Genomic DNA, 17,060 nt, shown 5'->3' with positions numbered 1-17,060 from the left:
ACATCATATCTAATGATAAAAAAATCAAATGTTTTTCTCTTAATGTCAGAAACAAGACAGGCATTTCCACTGTCACCAGAATTTATAATTATATCGAAGAACTGAAGGTTCCATCTTGTAAAATGAGGTCAATCATTCAATAAATAATCTTGGAAATGAAGAAATAAAACATTCTCTTCATAGATGACATGATTTGTACTTGGAAAATACCAAAGACTCTTCAAAAAACTAATGAAACTGGTGAGTTAGCAAAGTTTTAGGATGCAAGGTCAATATACAAAAATTAATTATAGTTCTCTATACTATACTATAAAATTCTGTTCTATAAAATTAATTTTAGCTTTATATACTATAAAATTTTATTTCCAATGGTTCATAATTAGTATGTTCATAATTAGTATGAACAATTGGAAATCAAATTTTAACATGAAGCACTATTTACAATAGCACCAAAATATGAAATGCTTAAGTATAAATCTACCAAAACATGTACAAAATCTGTATGCTGAAAACTGCAAAACATTATCAGAAAATATCACAGATAACAGATAGATATACTTGTTCATGGATTGGTAAACTCAATATTGTTAAGATGTCAGTTCTCGCCAATCAATATCTGAGCAAAATTTTTGTAGAAATTTATCAGCTGATTCCAAAATTAGATGGAAAGACAATACATTAAGACTAGCCAAAAGAATTTTGAGAAAGAAGAATAATAATAGCAATGTTGAAGAATTCACAATACCCAATTTCAATAGTACAGTAATTAAGATGGTGTACTGCTGATAAAATCAGAGACAGTCCAGATGTAGACCTGAAAATTTTAATATAATGAAATGGAGAAAGAATAGTTTTTTTTTTACAAATACTGCTGGGATAATTGTAAATCCATATTTTTAAAAAGCTAATCTTAATTCATATATCACACCATATAGAAAGTAATTTGACACTGTCTCATAGACATATACTTACAATACAGCACAGCAATCTAGGTAATTACCCAAACAAATGGAAGATTGTGAAACACAAAAGACTATATACTGTATTATTTCACTAATACTAAATTCTGGAATAGGTAAAACCATAGTGACTGAAACTAGATAGATGGTTGCCTAGAACTGGGAATTGGAGGAAGACACTCACTGCAAAGGGCCATGAGGAACTTTTGGCAATGATCTATATCTTGATCATGGTCATGGATACATGACTGTGTGTAAATTCCAAAGCTTACTAAACGTTACACTTAAAATAGGTAAACTTTATTTCATGTAAATTATTCCTCAATCAAACTAGGGAAAAGTGAATTGGCTAAATTATTCCTCAACCTTCCTTGAATTAAGTTTGACTTACTTGAGTCATTTTTTGACTGAGTCATCCATGTCCACCCTTCTTCGTACAGTACTGTTTCCTGTATCATCAGTTGTTGTTCAGCCTTTATTAAGAGTGCACCACTATTTTCTCCAGAATTTTCTTCCATGCCTCTAACACCCATTCTACAAGTTTTGATGTAAATGTTCAAGCAATGATGATCATATTACTTTTGCTGCTTACCTGAGTATAAGATGCTTTCTCACTTCAGATATATTAAAATGTGAAAAAAAAATGTACATCTTAGAATGGAAATGTGATAGAAGAAAACAAGGTTTAAATACTGGTGAAATGAACCTTTTAATTATTATGTAATAATCTTTTTATCTTCAGTAATGCTTTTTGGTTGTCAGTGTTACCTGATATAAATATAACTAACATGACATTCTTTTAATTTTGCTGGTATATCTTTTCCCCACCTTTTTACTTTGAGAGATCAACCTTCCCTTTACAATTAAGGGGCTCTAGAGAGCTAGTGCTGGTGTTGAGCAGTGTCTATGATGTCTGGTGGAGGTGATATTTGACAGAGCAGTAATAGTACCTTTAAGATAAGACTTGTTTATGAGTAAACAAGATACACCTCCGGGGATCCCCAGAAATACTTGAGAAACATTGCAGGAGTGGCTGATGTCATCTGCAAGCATATGGAGCAAAAGCCACTGACATCTGACTATTAATGTAATAATGATTCCTGTCTCTGTCCTCAGTTGACTTTATTTAGAATACATATACAACATATAAAATGTACTTCAAAGCCAGAAAAAATTCTATTAATACCTTAGCCTGGATTATCACAAATCATCAAATCTGTATGTTCTACTTCACTGCAAATAACACATATTACCTTTGGAATATTTATAACACTAAACGTTACACTTAAAATAGGTAACTGTTTCCTGTATCACTCAACAGGAAGGATATCCTGTATCCTTATAACACTAAAAGTAAAATGAGAGAAATGTAAGATAACCCTTCTAAAATATAATTAAATGATTGGGCAATAGGCAGACTGAAAAAAAAAAGGTCTCTAAATTTGGCAAGAAAGAAGTCACTGATGGGCCCAGGAAAGACAGTTATAGTAAAGTACAAGGACTAGGAGCCATATTAAAGGGAACTGAGTGAAAATCAATTACTCTCAATAGTATGTTTGAGGAATTTGGGGTCAAAAGGTAGTTGCATGTTTCTTTTGAATCAGTCCATATCCAAAAATCTAAGGCTTAGGCCTTCCCAACTAAATTGCCTCATGCTGATTTCTTTCTGTATATCACTTTAAATTTTTACCTTGTCATCTCTTTTTAGATTGTTTTCACAATCTGATAAAAGGTCAAGAGAGTCCTCTGGCACAACATGGTCCAGATACTCACTTTCACACCCACTGACCATGTGGCCTTAACTGCTCTGACCATCCATTTTCCCTGTCCTGCCTCCTGCCACGTCTCCAGCAACCTCAACACCCCACTCTGAGTTCTTCCAGGAACATCATTCAGGCTATTCACTCACTCATTCATTTTTTCAATCAGTGAATATAATTGAGTACCTGCCGTGAACTTGAGGTTGGAAAAACAGCAGTGAACACTGTATAACATTATCTCTGTTTCTCCTGACAGCCTTGCTCAAGCAGTTCCTTGTGTCTGGAGTGCTCTTTTCTGGCTAACTCCCCCCAACCCTCAGGTACCATCTCTCCCAGGAAGGACACCTGCCCACCACAATCCCCAGGATACGGCCAGTAACCAAAGGCAGAGCTATAGAAGCTTAACCACAGGCCTGTAAGCAAGAAATAACTGCTAGTTTAAGCTGCTGAGAGTTGGGGGCTATTTGTCAGCAAAAGCTGACCAATACAAACAGGCAAGTTCTAGCTTCAAGCTTCAGGACTGGGACATTGTAAATCAACACTTAGTGTTTTTAGCCAGCGGCCAATGCTAAGCAGATGTTCTCAGAAGAGACGACATCTGAGATTGAGAGAGACCTGGGTGTGACTCTGCTTTGTCATGCAGGGGTAGTAAAAAGCCTAGTGATTAAAAAACACATTCTCTGGAATCAAGTTGCTTGGGTGCAAATCCCAGTGCTGCCACTTATAAGCCATGTAACCTGGTACTAGTTTCTTAACTTTTGGGCCTCAGTTTCCTCATCTGTGAAATGGAAATGATTCAAGTACCAGCCTCACGGGGGCATTAAGTTGATTCAGTGAGCTAATATATGTGATGTGCTATGAGTTGCTACTTTTCAGTCATTGTGGGTGAGCTTGGCTTGACAACTTTACTTCCAGAACCTTGTCATGTATCCAGCGCACTTTGTGTTCTTTGGATTATTAGAAACTCTAGCTGGCATGTTGTAGCTTTCTAGCACCAAAATCTTCTTGTGCTGTCTCCATAGCAACTGCAAGCATAGACTCTGGAGTTGGACACACTCAAGTTCTAATCTGGTGACCTTGGGCAACTGATTTAACTCTCTTTGTTCATCTGTAAAATGATAGCAGTAATTTCACATGCCTCTGAGGGTATGGTGAAAATCAAATGAAAATAGTGTGTTTTTTACAGAAGCACTTATCACAGCCCCTGGCTCACAGATGGTGTTATTGGCTCTTCTTGGAAAGAGGTGACCTATTGGAGAGCCGTCTGCTTTTGGGCATAAGCTTGCAGGGAGGGTGTGACCAGAGCAATCCACTCTTGCCAGTAGGACCCTTTGAGTCTTTTCCCCCAAGGTTGGCAAGAGCCAGGCACAGAGAATCAGCAGAGCCCACCTAGTAGTACCTCCTTCTCCTCTACCTCCTAGCTGTCTGGCTTGATTCAGAAAACTTATGAGGGCCCCCTTCTTGTGAAGAAGCTCCTACTTGGAACCCATCTCTACAATGGCCCCATCTGCCAGCACCATGATCCAATCAGCCTGGGGCAGGATGTGGAGTGAGTGGGTCACAAGAGTCTGTGTCTGGGCAGGGAAGGGTTAGAAGTTAATACACATGTGGCCACGTTCCATGGCTCATGCCTGTAATCCCAGCACTTTGGGAGGCCAAGGCAGGTGGATCACTTGAGGCCAGGAGTTCAAGACCAGCTAGGTCACCATGGCTAAACCCTGTATCTACTAAAAATACTAAAATAAGCTTGATATGGTGGCACACACCTGTAGTCACAGCTACTTGGGAAACTGAGGCCTGAGAATCACTTGAAACTGGGAGGTGGAGATTGCAGTGAGCTGAAATTGTATTTCATCCTAGATGATGGAGCCAGACTCCATCAAAAAGAAAGGAAGGAAGGGAGGGAGGGAGGGAGGAGACAGGGAGAGAGAGAAAGAGGGAGAGAGAGAGGAAGGGAAAGAGGAATGAAGGGAAGGGGAAGGAAAGTAAGAAAAGAAAAGTTATACACCATGTGCTTGGCCAGCCTCCTGGAGCAGGGGGTAGGGGTGGGAGTATTGTCCCTGGACTCAGAGTGGGGAGAGCTCCTCTTCTTGTGCTCCTGCTACCTTTCTTGAAAATAGCATTTCCAAATAGAGAAGCAGAAGGGACTCCTTCAGCCTACCTCAAGAAGACAAGGAGTCCATCTGACCCAGGCCAGTCAGCCAAGGCAGAGCTGTAGTAGTTAAACCACAGATGCATAAGCAAGAAACAGCTGTTGTTGTAAGCTGATGAAATCTGAGGGGTTGTTTGTTATGTAGCATCATCACAGCAAAAGCTGACCAATAAAGAGAAAAAAATTGGACTCAAGTGGAAGGGGGCAGTGAGAGAAACTTGGGTTAGGACTGGATGCTAAGAGCATCCTCTGCCTTTGCCCTGTGCCCTCTGACACGTGTTCCCAAACATATTGTTTCCTGGAGTAGCCCACCAGGCCCAATGACCTGGTTAAAGATGTGCTGAGTGATGTGGGCATCCACACCCACCAGGGGGTCATCCAGCAGGTACACAGCTGCCTTTCTGTACACAGCCCGGGTGAGGCTCAGCTGCTGCTTCGGGCCCCTGAGAGATTCATGGCCTGTGGCCACAAAAGGAACAGTGTCCTGAGTCTGCATCTACAGGGTGAAAATGGGGAGCCCAGGCAGGAGCAGGTTGGGGCACATCTGCCCATCAGGGTGAGGTGTCGCTCCCCATGTCTGTCCCCTGGGCACATGCCCAGCTTCAAAGGCACTCACTCCCAAGCCAGCATCCCCTCCATCCTTACCAGCCTCACTTCTCCCCTTCCCAGAATGCTTCCTGGAGGAATTACCTGCACTTCCCAAGCTACTCTGTCCCCTACTCGCTCTCTGTATCCATTTGAGTCCAACTTCTGTTCCCTTTCTCCACTGAGACCACCTTTAATGAGGACACCATTCATTTCCTTATTTGATGATCCAGTGGTAACTTTTCAGTCCTACTTATTTTTATTTTAAATTTTAATTGATTTATTTTAGTTTTTATTGATATGTAATAGTTGTATATTTTGAGATCTGTAGAGCAGTGATCCCCAATCTTTTTGGCACCAGGGATTCATTTTGTAGAAGACAATTTCTCCATGGACCTGGGGGCAGGGGCTTGGTTTCAGGATGATTCAAGCACATTACATTTATTGTGCACTTCACTTCTATTATTATTATTATTATTTATTGAGATGGAGTTTTGCTCTTGTCACTCAGACTGGAGTGGAATGGCATAATCTTGGCTTACTGAAACCTCTGCCTGCTGGGTTCAAGCAATTCTCCTGCCTCAGCCTCCCGAGTAGCTGGGATGACAGGTACCTGCCACCACACCTGGCTGATATTTTGTATTTTCAGTAGAGATCGTGTTTCACCACGTTGGCCAGGCTGGTCTCAAACTCCTGACCTCAGGTTATCTGCCCACCTCAACCTCTCAAAGTGCTGGGATGATAGGCATGAGCCATTGTGTCTGGCCTGCTTCTATTAGTATTACATTGTAAAATATAATGAAATAAATGTGGAATCAGTGAGAGCGTCAACTAGTTTTGCTGAAACTAGACGGTCCCTTTAGGGACAATGGGAGACTGTGATAGATCATCGGGCATTAGATTTTCATCAGAAGCATGCAGCTGCAGGGCATGGTGGCTCATGCCTGTAATCCCAGCACTTTGGGAGGCCAAAATGGGGGGATCACGAGGTCAGGAGTTTGATACCAGCCTGGCCAACGTGGTGAAACCCTGTCTCTACTAAAATAATACAAAACTTAGCCATGCATGGTGGTATGTGTCTGTAATCCCAGCCACTCAGGAGACTGAGGCAGGAGAATGGCTTCAACCTGAAAAGTGGAGATTGCAGTGAGCCAAAAATGCACCACTCTACTCCAGTCTGGGAAAGAGTGAGACTGCACCTCAAAATGAAGAAGAAGAAGAAGAAGAAGAAGAAGAAGAAGAAGAAGAAGAAGAAGAAGAAGAAGAAGAAGAAGAAGAAGAGAAGAAGAAGAAGAAGAAGAAGAAGAAGAAGAAGAAGAAGAAGAAGAAGAAGAAGAAGAAGAAGAAGAAGAAGGAGCCTGCAGCCGAGATCCCTTGCATGTGCTTTTTACAGTAGGGTTTGCACTCCTATGAGACTAACACTGCCACTGAACTAGAGGTGGAGCTTAAGTGGTGATGCAAACAATAAGGAGTGGCTGTAAACACAGATGAAGCCTCACACGCCTGCCTGCTGCTCGCCTGCTGTGCTGCCTGTACAGTTCCTAACAGGCCTCAGACTAGTACTGATTTGTGGCTGGGGGTGGGGGGACCCCTGATGTAGACAGTATGTAATGATCATATCAGGGTAACTGAGATAGTCATTACCTCAAATACCTATCTTTTGTATTGAGTACACAACAATCCTTGTCTTCTAGCTATCTTGAAATTTACAAATAGATGCTCATTCACTATGGTTTCCCTTGTGTACTATTGATTACTATCACTTATTCTTTCTATCTAGGCCTTCTTGTCTTTCATGTATTCTTTTTTTAAATTATTTTTATTTATTTTTGAGACAGTCTCGCTCTTTCATCCATGCTGGAGTGCAGTCGCATGATCTCGACTCACCACAATCTCAACTTCCTGGGTTCAATCTCCTGCCTCAGCCTCCCGTGTAGCTGGGATTACTGATGCGCTACCATGCCTGGCTAATTTTTGTATTCTTAGTAGAGATGGAGTTTCACCATGTTGGCCAGGCTGGTCTCGAACTCCTGACTTCAAGCAATCTACCTGCCTCAGCCTCCAAAAGTGCTGGGACTACAGGCATGAGCCACCACACCTGGCCATTCATTTATTCTTTTTTTTTTCTTTGTAATCTAGACTCAGATGACACATTCATTCATTCTTACATTAATTCATTCCACTAATAACTACTGCCTGGTTATCACATCCCCGTCAGAGTTCTAGGCTTTGGGGAAACAGTAATGCCTAGAAATAGAAATAAACAAAGAATAAACAGCAATGCCTAGAAATAGAAAGAAACAAAGTTTCTGCTATCTGAATGGATCCATCATTCTAATGAAGGGGAGAAAGACAGGCAATCCACAAACAAATCAGTAACACAGACAGCACATCAGGTGGAAAGCACTATGAAGAATAAAATCTAAAGCAGGTGCAGCCAGGTGCGGTGGCTCACGCCTGTAATCTCAGCATCTTGGGAGGCTGAGGTGAGTGGATCACTTGAGGTTAGGAGTTCGAGATCAGCCTGGCCAACATGGTGAAACCCCATTTTTACTAAAAGTACAAAAATGGTGGCACCTTCCTGTAATCCTAGCTACTCAGAAGGCTGAGGTGGGAGGATTGCTTGAACTTGGGAGGCAGAGGTTGCAGTGAGCTGAGATTGTGCAACTGCACTCCAGCCTGGGGAACACAGCAAGACTCTGTCTCAAGAAAAAAAGAAAAGGAAAAATAAAAGGAGAGGAAAGGAAAGGAAAGAAGAAAGAAAATGAAATGAAAGGAAAGGAAAGCAAAATCAGATGTGGGTGTAAGGCGCACTAGCATGAGCAGGGTTGAGGTGGTGGTGGTGGATAAGGTAATCAGGGAAGGCTTCTCTGTGAATGTTATAGAAGTGAGGGATGAGCCCTGGGAACTCCTGGGGAGAGATTTCCAACAGTGGGAACAGCAGGTGCAAAGGTCCTGGGGACAGAGTGTGCTGCGGGGGATCAGGAATCATCACAGAGACTCTGGAGGCTGGAGTGAAGCCAGGAGATGATGATGAGAGATGGGGATGATGGGTACCAGAGCAAGGTGACAGAGACCCTGCCAGAAATCATCACGACTTGGGCTTTGACTCTGAGGGAAATGGGGAGATGGCCTGAGGTCAGGAGTTCGAGATGAGCCTGGCCAACATGGTGAAACACTGTCTCTACTAAAAATATAAAAATTAGCCATTTGTGGTGGCATGCACCTGTAATCCCAGCTACTCAGGAGGCTGAGGTGGGAGAATTTCTTGAATGTGGGAGGGGGAGGTTGCAGTGAACCAAGATTGCACCACTGCACTCCAGCCTGTGCAACAGTGAGACTCCATCTCAAACACACACACACACACACAACTGCACAAGTGGAGGGCTGGATTTGGCCTGGGAGTCACAGTTTGTGAGCTACTGCCCAAACCATAGCTCCAGATGCATATATCCTGTGTCTTGGACATCTCTGTCCAGACCCTTTGGTGAGGCCCAGAGAGTGGAAGCAATTAGATCAAAGTCACCCAGCAAGGCAGGGCAGAGTAAGACAGGAGTCTAGTCATCTCACTCTCAGTTGTCAGAGAGACCCTCACAGCCAATTCCTACCACAACTCCTTGCCCCTCTCTTTGTGTCCATTTCTATTTATTGATTAATGATTATTTATTGAGCACCTAGTATGTGCTTGACCCTAAGCTAAGCACTTCTTCTCCTCCACTTCCCTGACTGCTTCCTGCATTTCTCCATCATACCATCCATGATGAGTCAGGGACCAAAATGACCCCCAACTGCAGTGCCTCCCTGACCCAAAGACCCCGAGACTTTCACCTGCTCCCCAATTGAAGTGTGGACTCCCGCAGGAAAGCTGTCCACATCTGGCCACAGGGCACAGGTCTCTAGGACTCTCTCCACCCAGGCTGGGTCCAACTACTGCCTGAGGCACACTTTCTCCACCACAGAGATGTTCTGCACCCAGGCCTCCTGGAGCATGTAGGCCACCGAACACTAAAACACAACTTACTTTGGTCACAGAAGGATGATGGGGACAGAGGTATGATAGGTTTTGAGGAGCAGTGGGAGCTGGGCTCTCAGTGGGTGGGTGGTGGAGAGAATGAATGAAAGTGAGCTTGGCTGGGATGGAGAGAGGTGGAAAGGCAGTGAGGAAGGGGGACTGTCAGCATGATGGGGACATCCCAGCAGACAGGCAGGGGGTGGCCTTACTTTAATGCTCATAAACCCCTCCACCTTTGACAGCTCCCCAAAGAGGACGAACAGCAGGGAGGACTTGTGTGTTCCCACTGGACCAACTACAGCCAGGAAACAGCCCTGGGGCATGGTGAGGTTTATTCTTTCAATACAAGAAAGAAGACAGGACCTTGGTTAGGGCCCAGCATCCATCTTTGAGGAAGGGTGAGCCTCAGATGGAGCCGAGCTTTCCTGCTCTGGGAGTCTAAGAGCACCTGTGGGGCTGTTCTTTTCCCAGTCCTTGTCTGGCTATCTGAGCAACCATCCTGTGCACATTTGTGCATGTGCACACTCATGCACACACACAAAGCGTGCACACATGCATGCACATTCGCATACTCATACAAGCATGCTAGCATGCACAGCAACACAAAGTGGGCACACATCCACTCAAAAAAGCGCACGTGCATACCCAAGCAATCCATGCTCACACGCATACCTCTGTGCACACACTCACACCATGCACACACATGCATGCACGTCCACCCACATACACACAGAGTTGGCTGCCGTGTGAGGGTTTCACCAGCCTGGCCTCCTACCTTGGCTCTGCAATAAGTAGGCTCTTTCCTACCCTGCCTGCCCCTGCTCTTGGTCCTGCCCCACTCCTGTCCATGTCCCACAGCCCATCCTCTACCCCGTGACCAGAGGGATTTGTTAAAACCCAAGTCGGCAGTGGCTCACGCCTGTAACCCCAGTACTTTGGTAGGCTGTGGTGGGCGGATCACCTGAGGTTGGGGGTGCAGGACCAGCCTGATCAATATGGAGAAACTTCGTCTCTACTATAAATACAAAAATTAGTTGGGTGTGGTGGCGGATGCCTGTAGTCCCAGCTACTTGGAAGGCTGAAGCAGGAGAATTGCTTGAACCGGGAGGTGGAGGTTCCAGTGAGCTGAGATCACACCACTTCACTCCAGCCTGGCAACAGAGCAAGACTCCATCTCAAAAAACAAACAAACAAACAAAAAACCCAAGTCAGCTCTTAACACTTCCCAGCTAAACACGTCAGCACTCCCATTTCACTCAGGGTCAAAGGTAAAGCCCTGATGATCATGAACGATGTCCCGGCTCCTTCCGCTCTGTGCCTCAGCTGCTCTTTCTTGGCCACGCTGACCTCCTTGCTGTTTCTTGAACACAAAAGGTCAGTGGTTCTCAACTGGGGATGACTGCATCCCCCAAGAGTCATTTGGCAAGATCTAGAGATATTTTTGGGTGTCACAACTGGTAGGGGGTGCTGCTGGCATCTAGTGGGTAGAGACTGGGGGTCCACTAAATATCCCACAATGCACAGGACAGAACCCAACGATGACGTTTCAGCCCAAAATATCAACCATGCTGAGGTTGGAAAACCCAAGTCCAGGCATACTCCTGACCCAGGACCTTTGCATATGCCATTCCCACTGCCTAGAAGGCTCTTCTCCCATGCCAGGCATGGTGGCTCATGCCTGTAATCCCAACACTTTGGGAGATGAGGCAGGTGGATCACTTGAGATTGGGAGTTGGAGACGAGCACAGCCAACATAGTGAAACCCCGTCTCTACTAAAAATACAAAAGTGAGCTGGGTGTGGTGGTGTGCACCTGTAATCCCAGCTACTCAGGAGGCTGAGGCAAGAGAATCGCTTGAAACCAGGAGGTGGAAGTTGCAGTGAGCCGAGATCGTGCCATTGCACTCCAGCCTGGGAGACAGAGCAAGACTGTTTTCAAAAAAGAACTCTTCTCCCAGACACCTGCACAGCTCACTGTCTTTCCTTATGATCTCAGCTTGAATGCCAAGCCTTCCCTCACTAGGCATGCCATCGTGCTCTGTCCCCCTGCCCTAGATTCCTGTTTAGGCCTCACCTCTATTAGCATATCACCCCAAGAGAGCTGGGCCCTTGTCTGTTTCTTTCACCCAATCCCCCGTACCTAGAACAGAGCATGGCCCCATAGCTAGTGCTCCATCAATGAAGTGAGTGAATGACAACGAATACAAATACTGCCCAGGACATTTTCTCTCCCTTCTTGTGGAGTTTCAGGGCTGGCTGAGATTTTAGGCCACAAAGACCAAGCCACGGAGTTGGGGGCTATAGATAATAATGATCTGGGACTGATATATGTCCAACAGAATTTAGCAAAGCTGACGAGGCTGAACCATGGAGCTCCTCAGCCAGCCTCACCCTGGCAACATCTTGGCCAGCCTGGGAGCAGAGGGGTGTCTCCTCCTGATGTGGGACACTCAGATGCCTTTGTCCCCATCTGCAGGAGGTGCAGGTCTATGTTGTACAGGTCCCCACCTGCAGGAGGTACAGGAGCATCCTGGGAACCTTCCTGGCAGAGCCCTGGCCCAACCTAACCCACCCTCACAACCCAGGCTGGAAACCTGCACCAACCCTCAGGTGGAAGTCGGCAGGAGCCCCATGCAGCTTCTCCCTAAAAACATGAGGCTGGTTTCCATGGGTGTCATTCTGCACCTGTGGAAGCAGGGAGGGCTTTCCTGGAACCAGGCAAAGGTGGCACCGTGTATCATGATGCTATCATTCCTGGCAGCTGTGGGGCACAAGAGGCCAGTTACAGGAGACTCCTGACCTGGCCAGCCTCTGCATTGGAGAGGCCAGAGGCAGAAGCTGCAGCAGGAAATCTCTCCCACTGAACAAACCGTCCTGCTACTCGCTGGGGTCTTGTTCTTTCCATGTCCGATGGCTAACAATCCAGCGGAAGGCAAACCATGGCCCAGAGACCAAATCCTGCATACTGCCTACTCTTATCAATAAAGTTTTATTGGAACACAGCCAAATCCATTCGTTTCTATATTTCATGTTTTGAGCAGTTGTGACAGAAACTGTCTGGCCCACTAGCCAAAAATATACACAACCCGGTCATTTATGAAAAGGTTAATGAATTTCTGATATAAATTATCCTCTAATCCCAGTCTTCCCAGAGAGTGAAGGGGGCGTTATTAATTTCACTGTGGCCGGGCGCAGTGTCTCATGCCTGTAATCCCAGCACTTTGGGAAGCCGAGGTGGGTGGATCACATGAGGTCAGGAGTTTCAGACCAGTCTGGCCAACATGGCAAAACCCCATCTCTACCAAAAAGTATGAAAAGTAGCATGGGAGCAATAGGCTATACCATATAACTTATGTGTGGAGTGGGCTACACTATATAGGATTTAAAAGGACACTCTACGGTGTTCGGACAAGAATGAAATCACCAAGGACAAATTTCTCAGCAAGAATTCATATCATTAGGAGATGCTTGAGTGTATTTTAAATGGTTAAAGCCTAGGCGGAAAAAAAAAAGAAAAAAGAAACTCAACTCCTGTTATGGTTTAATAACAAAGCTTAATAGAGTTAACATATTTCATCTAATCTAAGAGGCTAATGATTAACAGACATTATTTTATGCACCATCACAAATAGGTTGCCAATTAAACTGACTTTCTGAATAACAACAAAAATATGAATTTACTTCTATTAATGCCAGTAAAGTAAAATGAAAATGAATTATGGTTTTGACATGTTAAAGCAAAACAGGAGGAAGCCGTTAGCCTGAGGTCTTGCAAAGCACACGGAAACCGAATTGGAGGCATTAAAACTGACTTCAAAACATTAGCAAACTGACCAGTCAATGACAATAAGCCCAGCCGCCAGTTGGCTGTATGACTAGGGACGCTGAGGGAACCATCCCCACACAGGCGGTCGCCTAGCTGGAGCCAAGGAGAAGCCTCACTTAGCTGCCATCACTAAGAGCTCGAAGCCCCAAGCCCTGTTTTCCATTCTGGTGCTTCAGGTGTGATTCATGAATCATTCGTTTGCTTAAATAAACTATTTTGCCTAAAATTCTTTTTTTAAAAAATATATTTAACATGTTTGATATTTTATACTAGAATATCACAGCAAATAAATGTTTAACATACACCAAAAGCACTTAAATGAGTTTCCTTTGGATATCCACTTTTAAAAACACGAACAACTTTTTAAAAGACAGAATTTACAAAGAGATAACTGTACTGAATCGAATTAAGAATTTACTAATTGCTGGGGATACTTCAGTGAGTTTGCACATGTGTATTCTTAATACATCTTACGCTAAACCATACTGCAGATAACAAAAAAAAAAAAAAAAAAAATACGTACACTTCTCTTCCAGAGTAATTCCAAAATCTGCAGGTAAGACAAAATGGGATGCGCATATAATACTGATATACAGTTCTTCAGAAAAGGCTGGTTTCAGCTGTTTCCAGGTTGACATAGATGATGGAGACAGTCTCTAAAATGTTAATCAAAAAAATATATGCAGTTGCCAGCTACTACATATACCTACAGAAAATAAAGATGGTGAGTCAAACAAAACATACAAAGTCGGTAACTTCTCACCCTCCAGATATTTTGAACATATGAAAAAAATTTAAACAGATAGGATATCACTGTGATCTTAAAAAAAGAACTCTCTAGTAACATGGTATTACGGAATAGTAAAACTGATTTGCTAAAAACCAAAGTGATAAACAGTTTTCTTGATATCCTCAGACTCGTAACTAAAATCCAAATAATTCTACCAGCTACATTTAATCCAAGTGCTGACTTTTTAAATGTCAATACTGTCAAACCTCTTTTAATAGTATTTTAAAATATACATAACTTTTTTACATTACTTAAGAGTTAATCTCATTTCTTGAAATGTGGGCTTTGGGCTAACTTGCAGAACACTGAGGAAACATAAAAAACAATAAGTCGGCAATTTTCTTATTTATTTATTTTTTTTAGTTTTTAAAATTTTTTCTTCAATTTTCTTATTTTCTAAGTACTTATACTATTAAATAAAATGACTTGAGACCAGGCACAGGATTATTGGCTCACACCTATAATCCCAGCACTTTAGAAGGCTGAGGTGGGTGGATCAACTGAGTGAGATCAGGAGTTCGAGACCAGCCTGGTCAACATGGTAAAACCCTGTCTCTACTAAAAATAGAAAAATTAGCCAGGCGTGGTGGTGTGTGCCTGTAATCCCTGCTACCTGGGAGGCTGAGGCAGGAGAATCGCTTGAGCCTGGGAGGAAGAAGTTGAAGTGAGCTGAGATCATGCCACTGCATTCCAGTCTGGACAACAGAGACCCTGTCTCAAAAAAAGAAAAAGAGAAAAAAAAAAAAGACTGAAAAATGTTTTTTGGGGTGGAAGAATCAAGTAGATGATTCTCATTTGGGGGTTATAATGAAAAAAGGACTAAAAATCTATTTCATTAAGGGGTATCACACTGTTTTGAGTCAATAAATATCTGACGGGTTGCAGTTTTGTAGTCAACTGAAATTCCTGAAAAAGATAAAAAATTAAAGGTAATGTCTCTTGATATAGAAACTACATGACATATTTTTAAAATGACATTTCATAATAGCTACATTTTTCATTAATTTCAAGACCCTGTAACGTACAGAAGAGAGGCAGTGACTCAGAGATGTTTAGTTTCAACTTCTGGTTCAGTGAAATAAAAATCCAAATGCCTGGAATTAAATATATGACTTGCTACTCGCCAAAGATCCACAATATATTCACGCCAGAATGACCAAGATTAACTCTCCCAAGCATTCCTAACTCTTTGGTTTTTATGATGTAGAGAAACATCAACAATGTAAGAAACATATTATTTCTGCCCTTTGGCAGGTTGTATACGTGACGCTGGTAGATCAGCTCATAATGGGGAGGGTTGATGGCACTCTGGTAAATGCAAAAAACATTCTCATTCGTGACATCTGGCTTATTTGGTGTCTGAACAAAGTACTGAGAAGTAAAAGTTTTTCCGTCGGGATACTTAGGATGTGGAGGTAATCTGGAATCAAGGTAGGTGCAAAATACATGCATGATGATAGCAGAATCCCTGGGCAGGTCTGTATCCCATTTTCGTCCTTTGAAGTCGCCATCTCTGTTCCATCGAAATGAACTCATACAACCTCCCTGAGAAAGTTCTTTGTTCCTTTCAAACAAGTATTCCTGATTAGGTGTAAGGTCTATTGCCTAAAATTCTTCTAACCCCTAAATCCTAACGCCTAACCGGTAACTCCCACCTCTAACCCTAACCCCTAGCCCTAATCCTCACCGTAAGCCGTAAACATACGTTAGTTTCAGCGTTTGCACTGATATGTCAGTGTTGACGATTCAAACTGCTGTATCAGCCTGGCCGCATGAGCAGTGCGGATTTTATAGTAACATTGTGGACTGAGGCCTTGCATTAGCATCACAGCTGTTTTCTACATGAGCACTGCGGGTGTTGTATTCGCATTTCGGATGTCATATCTGCCTTAGGAACACTCTATTTGTGTTCTGAGGCTGCGGTGTGAACCTTGCACTGCAGCCGCGTGGCCGTGGCTTGGGAGAACCTCGGCACACAGGATTCAGAGGGGCTTTTGGTGTCCAGGTTTCCACACCATCTTCCTACTAGTCTCTGACCCTAAGCAGTCAGGCTGCAAACAAGAAGTATTTTACTCACTGTGGACACGGCCCAGAGTTGTCCCAAAGTGAGGCTGTGCCCGCTAGGTTCCTCGCAGTGCCCCCCAGGTCTGCAATGAGGACAATAAAACACTGCAGACCCGCCATCTGAAAAGGCGGGTTCGGGCGCCCCCTGCTGGCGGCCGGGGGCCCTCTTGCTCCCGGTGATGTGCCCCTGCCCTCTTCTGGCGACTAGGGCCACTGCGAGGCCCTCTCACAGTAAGACCCAAGTCCCAGGTTCTGTGCTGAAAAGGACGCAGTTCCACCCTCGAAGTGACCCCAGGTCTATACGAAGGAGAAGGCAACTCTGCAGACCGCTGTGACGCGACAAAGGGCGGCGCTGTGACGCGATGCATAGTTTCTTAAAACAAAAATAGGTATCTGAAAAGGCGGGCTTGGGTGCCCCCTCCTGGTGGCAGACCACTGCAGGGGCCTCTTGCTCAAATTGTAGTGGCAACATGCCCCCTGCTGGCATCAAGGGCAATGCAGCGTCCATTTGCTCACTGGTGAAGAGACTGTGCAGATGTACATAATGTGCACCTATATGTACATGCGTATGTATTGTACATTTGTACATAATGTGCACCTATATGTACACGTGTACATACTGTCCATATGTAAACATAATGTAAACATTATGTAAACGTGTACATATTGTACATCTCTACATAATGTGCACATTATGTACACGTGTATATACAGTACACATGTACATAATGTGTACATTATGTATACGTGAACATATTGTACATCCATATATAATGTACATAATGTGCACACATATGTACACGTGTATATATAGTACACATGTACATAATGTGTACATTATGTACACGTTTACATATTGCAATACCAAAATAAATTACATGTACATAAGGTGCACAATTTTTACATTTACTGT

At 43.6% G+C, this 17,060-nt stretch overlaps 1 long non-coding RNA gene and 1 pseudogene across 1 annotated transcript; both read right to left on the bottom strand.

Moving 5' to 3' along the window:
• Positions 1 to 470: 470 nt before the first annotated feature.
• LOC118153799 (uncharacterized) lies at positions 471 to 16,434 on the bottom strand. Its single transcript, XR_004743364.3, has 3 exons — positions 16,161 to 16,434; positions 13,817 to 13,949; positions 471 to 12,961 (listed from the first exon to the last, which is right to left on the bottom strand). It is a non-coding gene; the product is annotated as an uncharacterized LOC118153799 (long non-coding RNA).
• Positions 14,996 to 15,909, bottom strand: LOC144576522 (transmembrane protein 209 pseudogene; annotated as a pseudogene).
• Positions 16,435 to 17,060: the final 626 nt, after the last annotated feature.

The sequence above is a fragment of the Callithrix jacchus genome, chromosome 5, assembly GCF_049354715.1.
Source record: "Callithrix jacchus isolate 240 chromosome 5, calJac240_pri, whole genome shotgun sequence".
NCBI lineage: Eukaryota > Metazoa > Chordata > Mammalia > Primates > Cebidae > Callithrix > Callithrix jacchus.
Note: the sequence above shows the minus strand (reverse complement) of the source record. Positions and strands in the feature narration are given on the sequence as shown.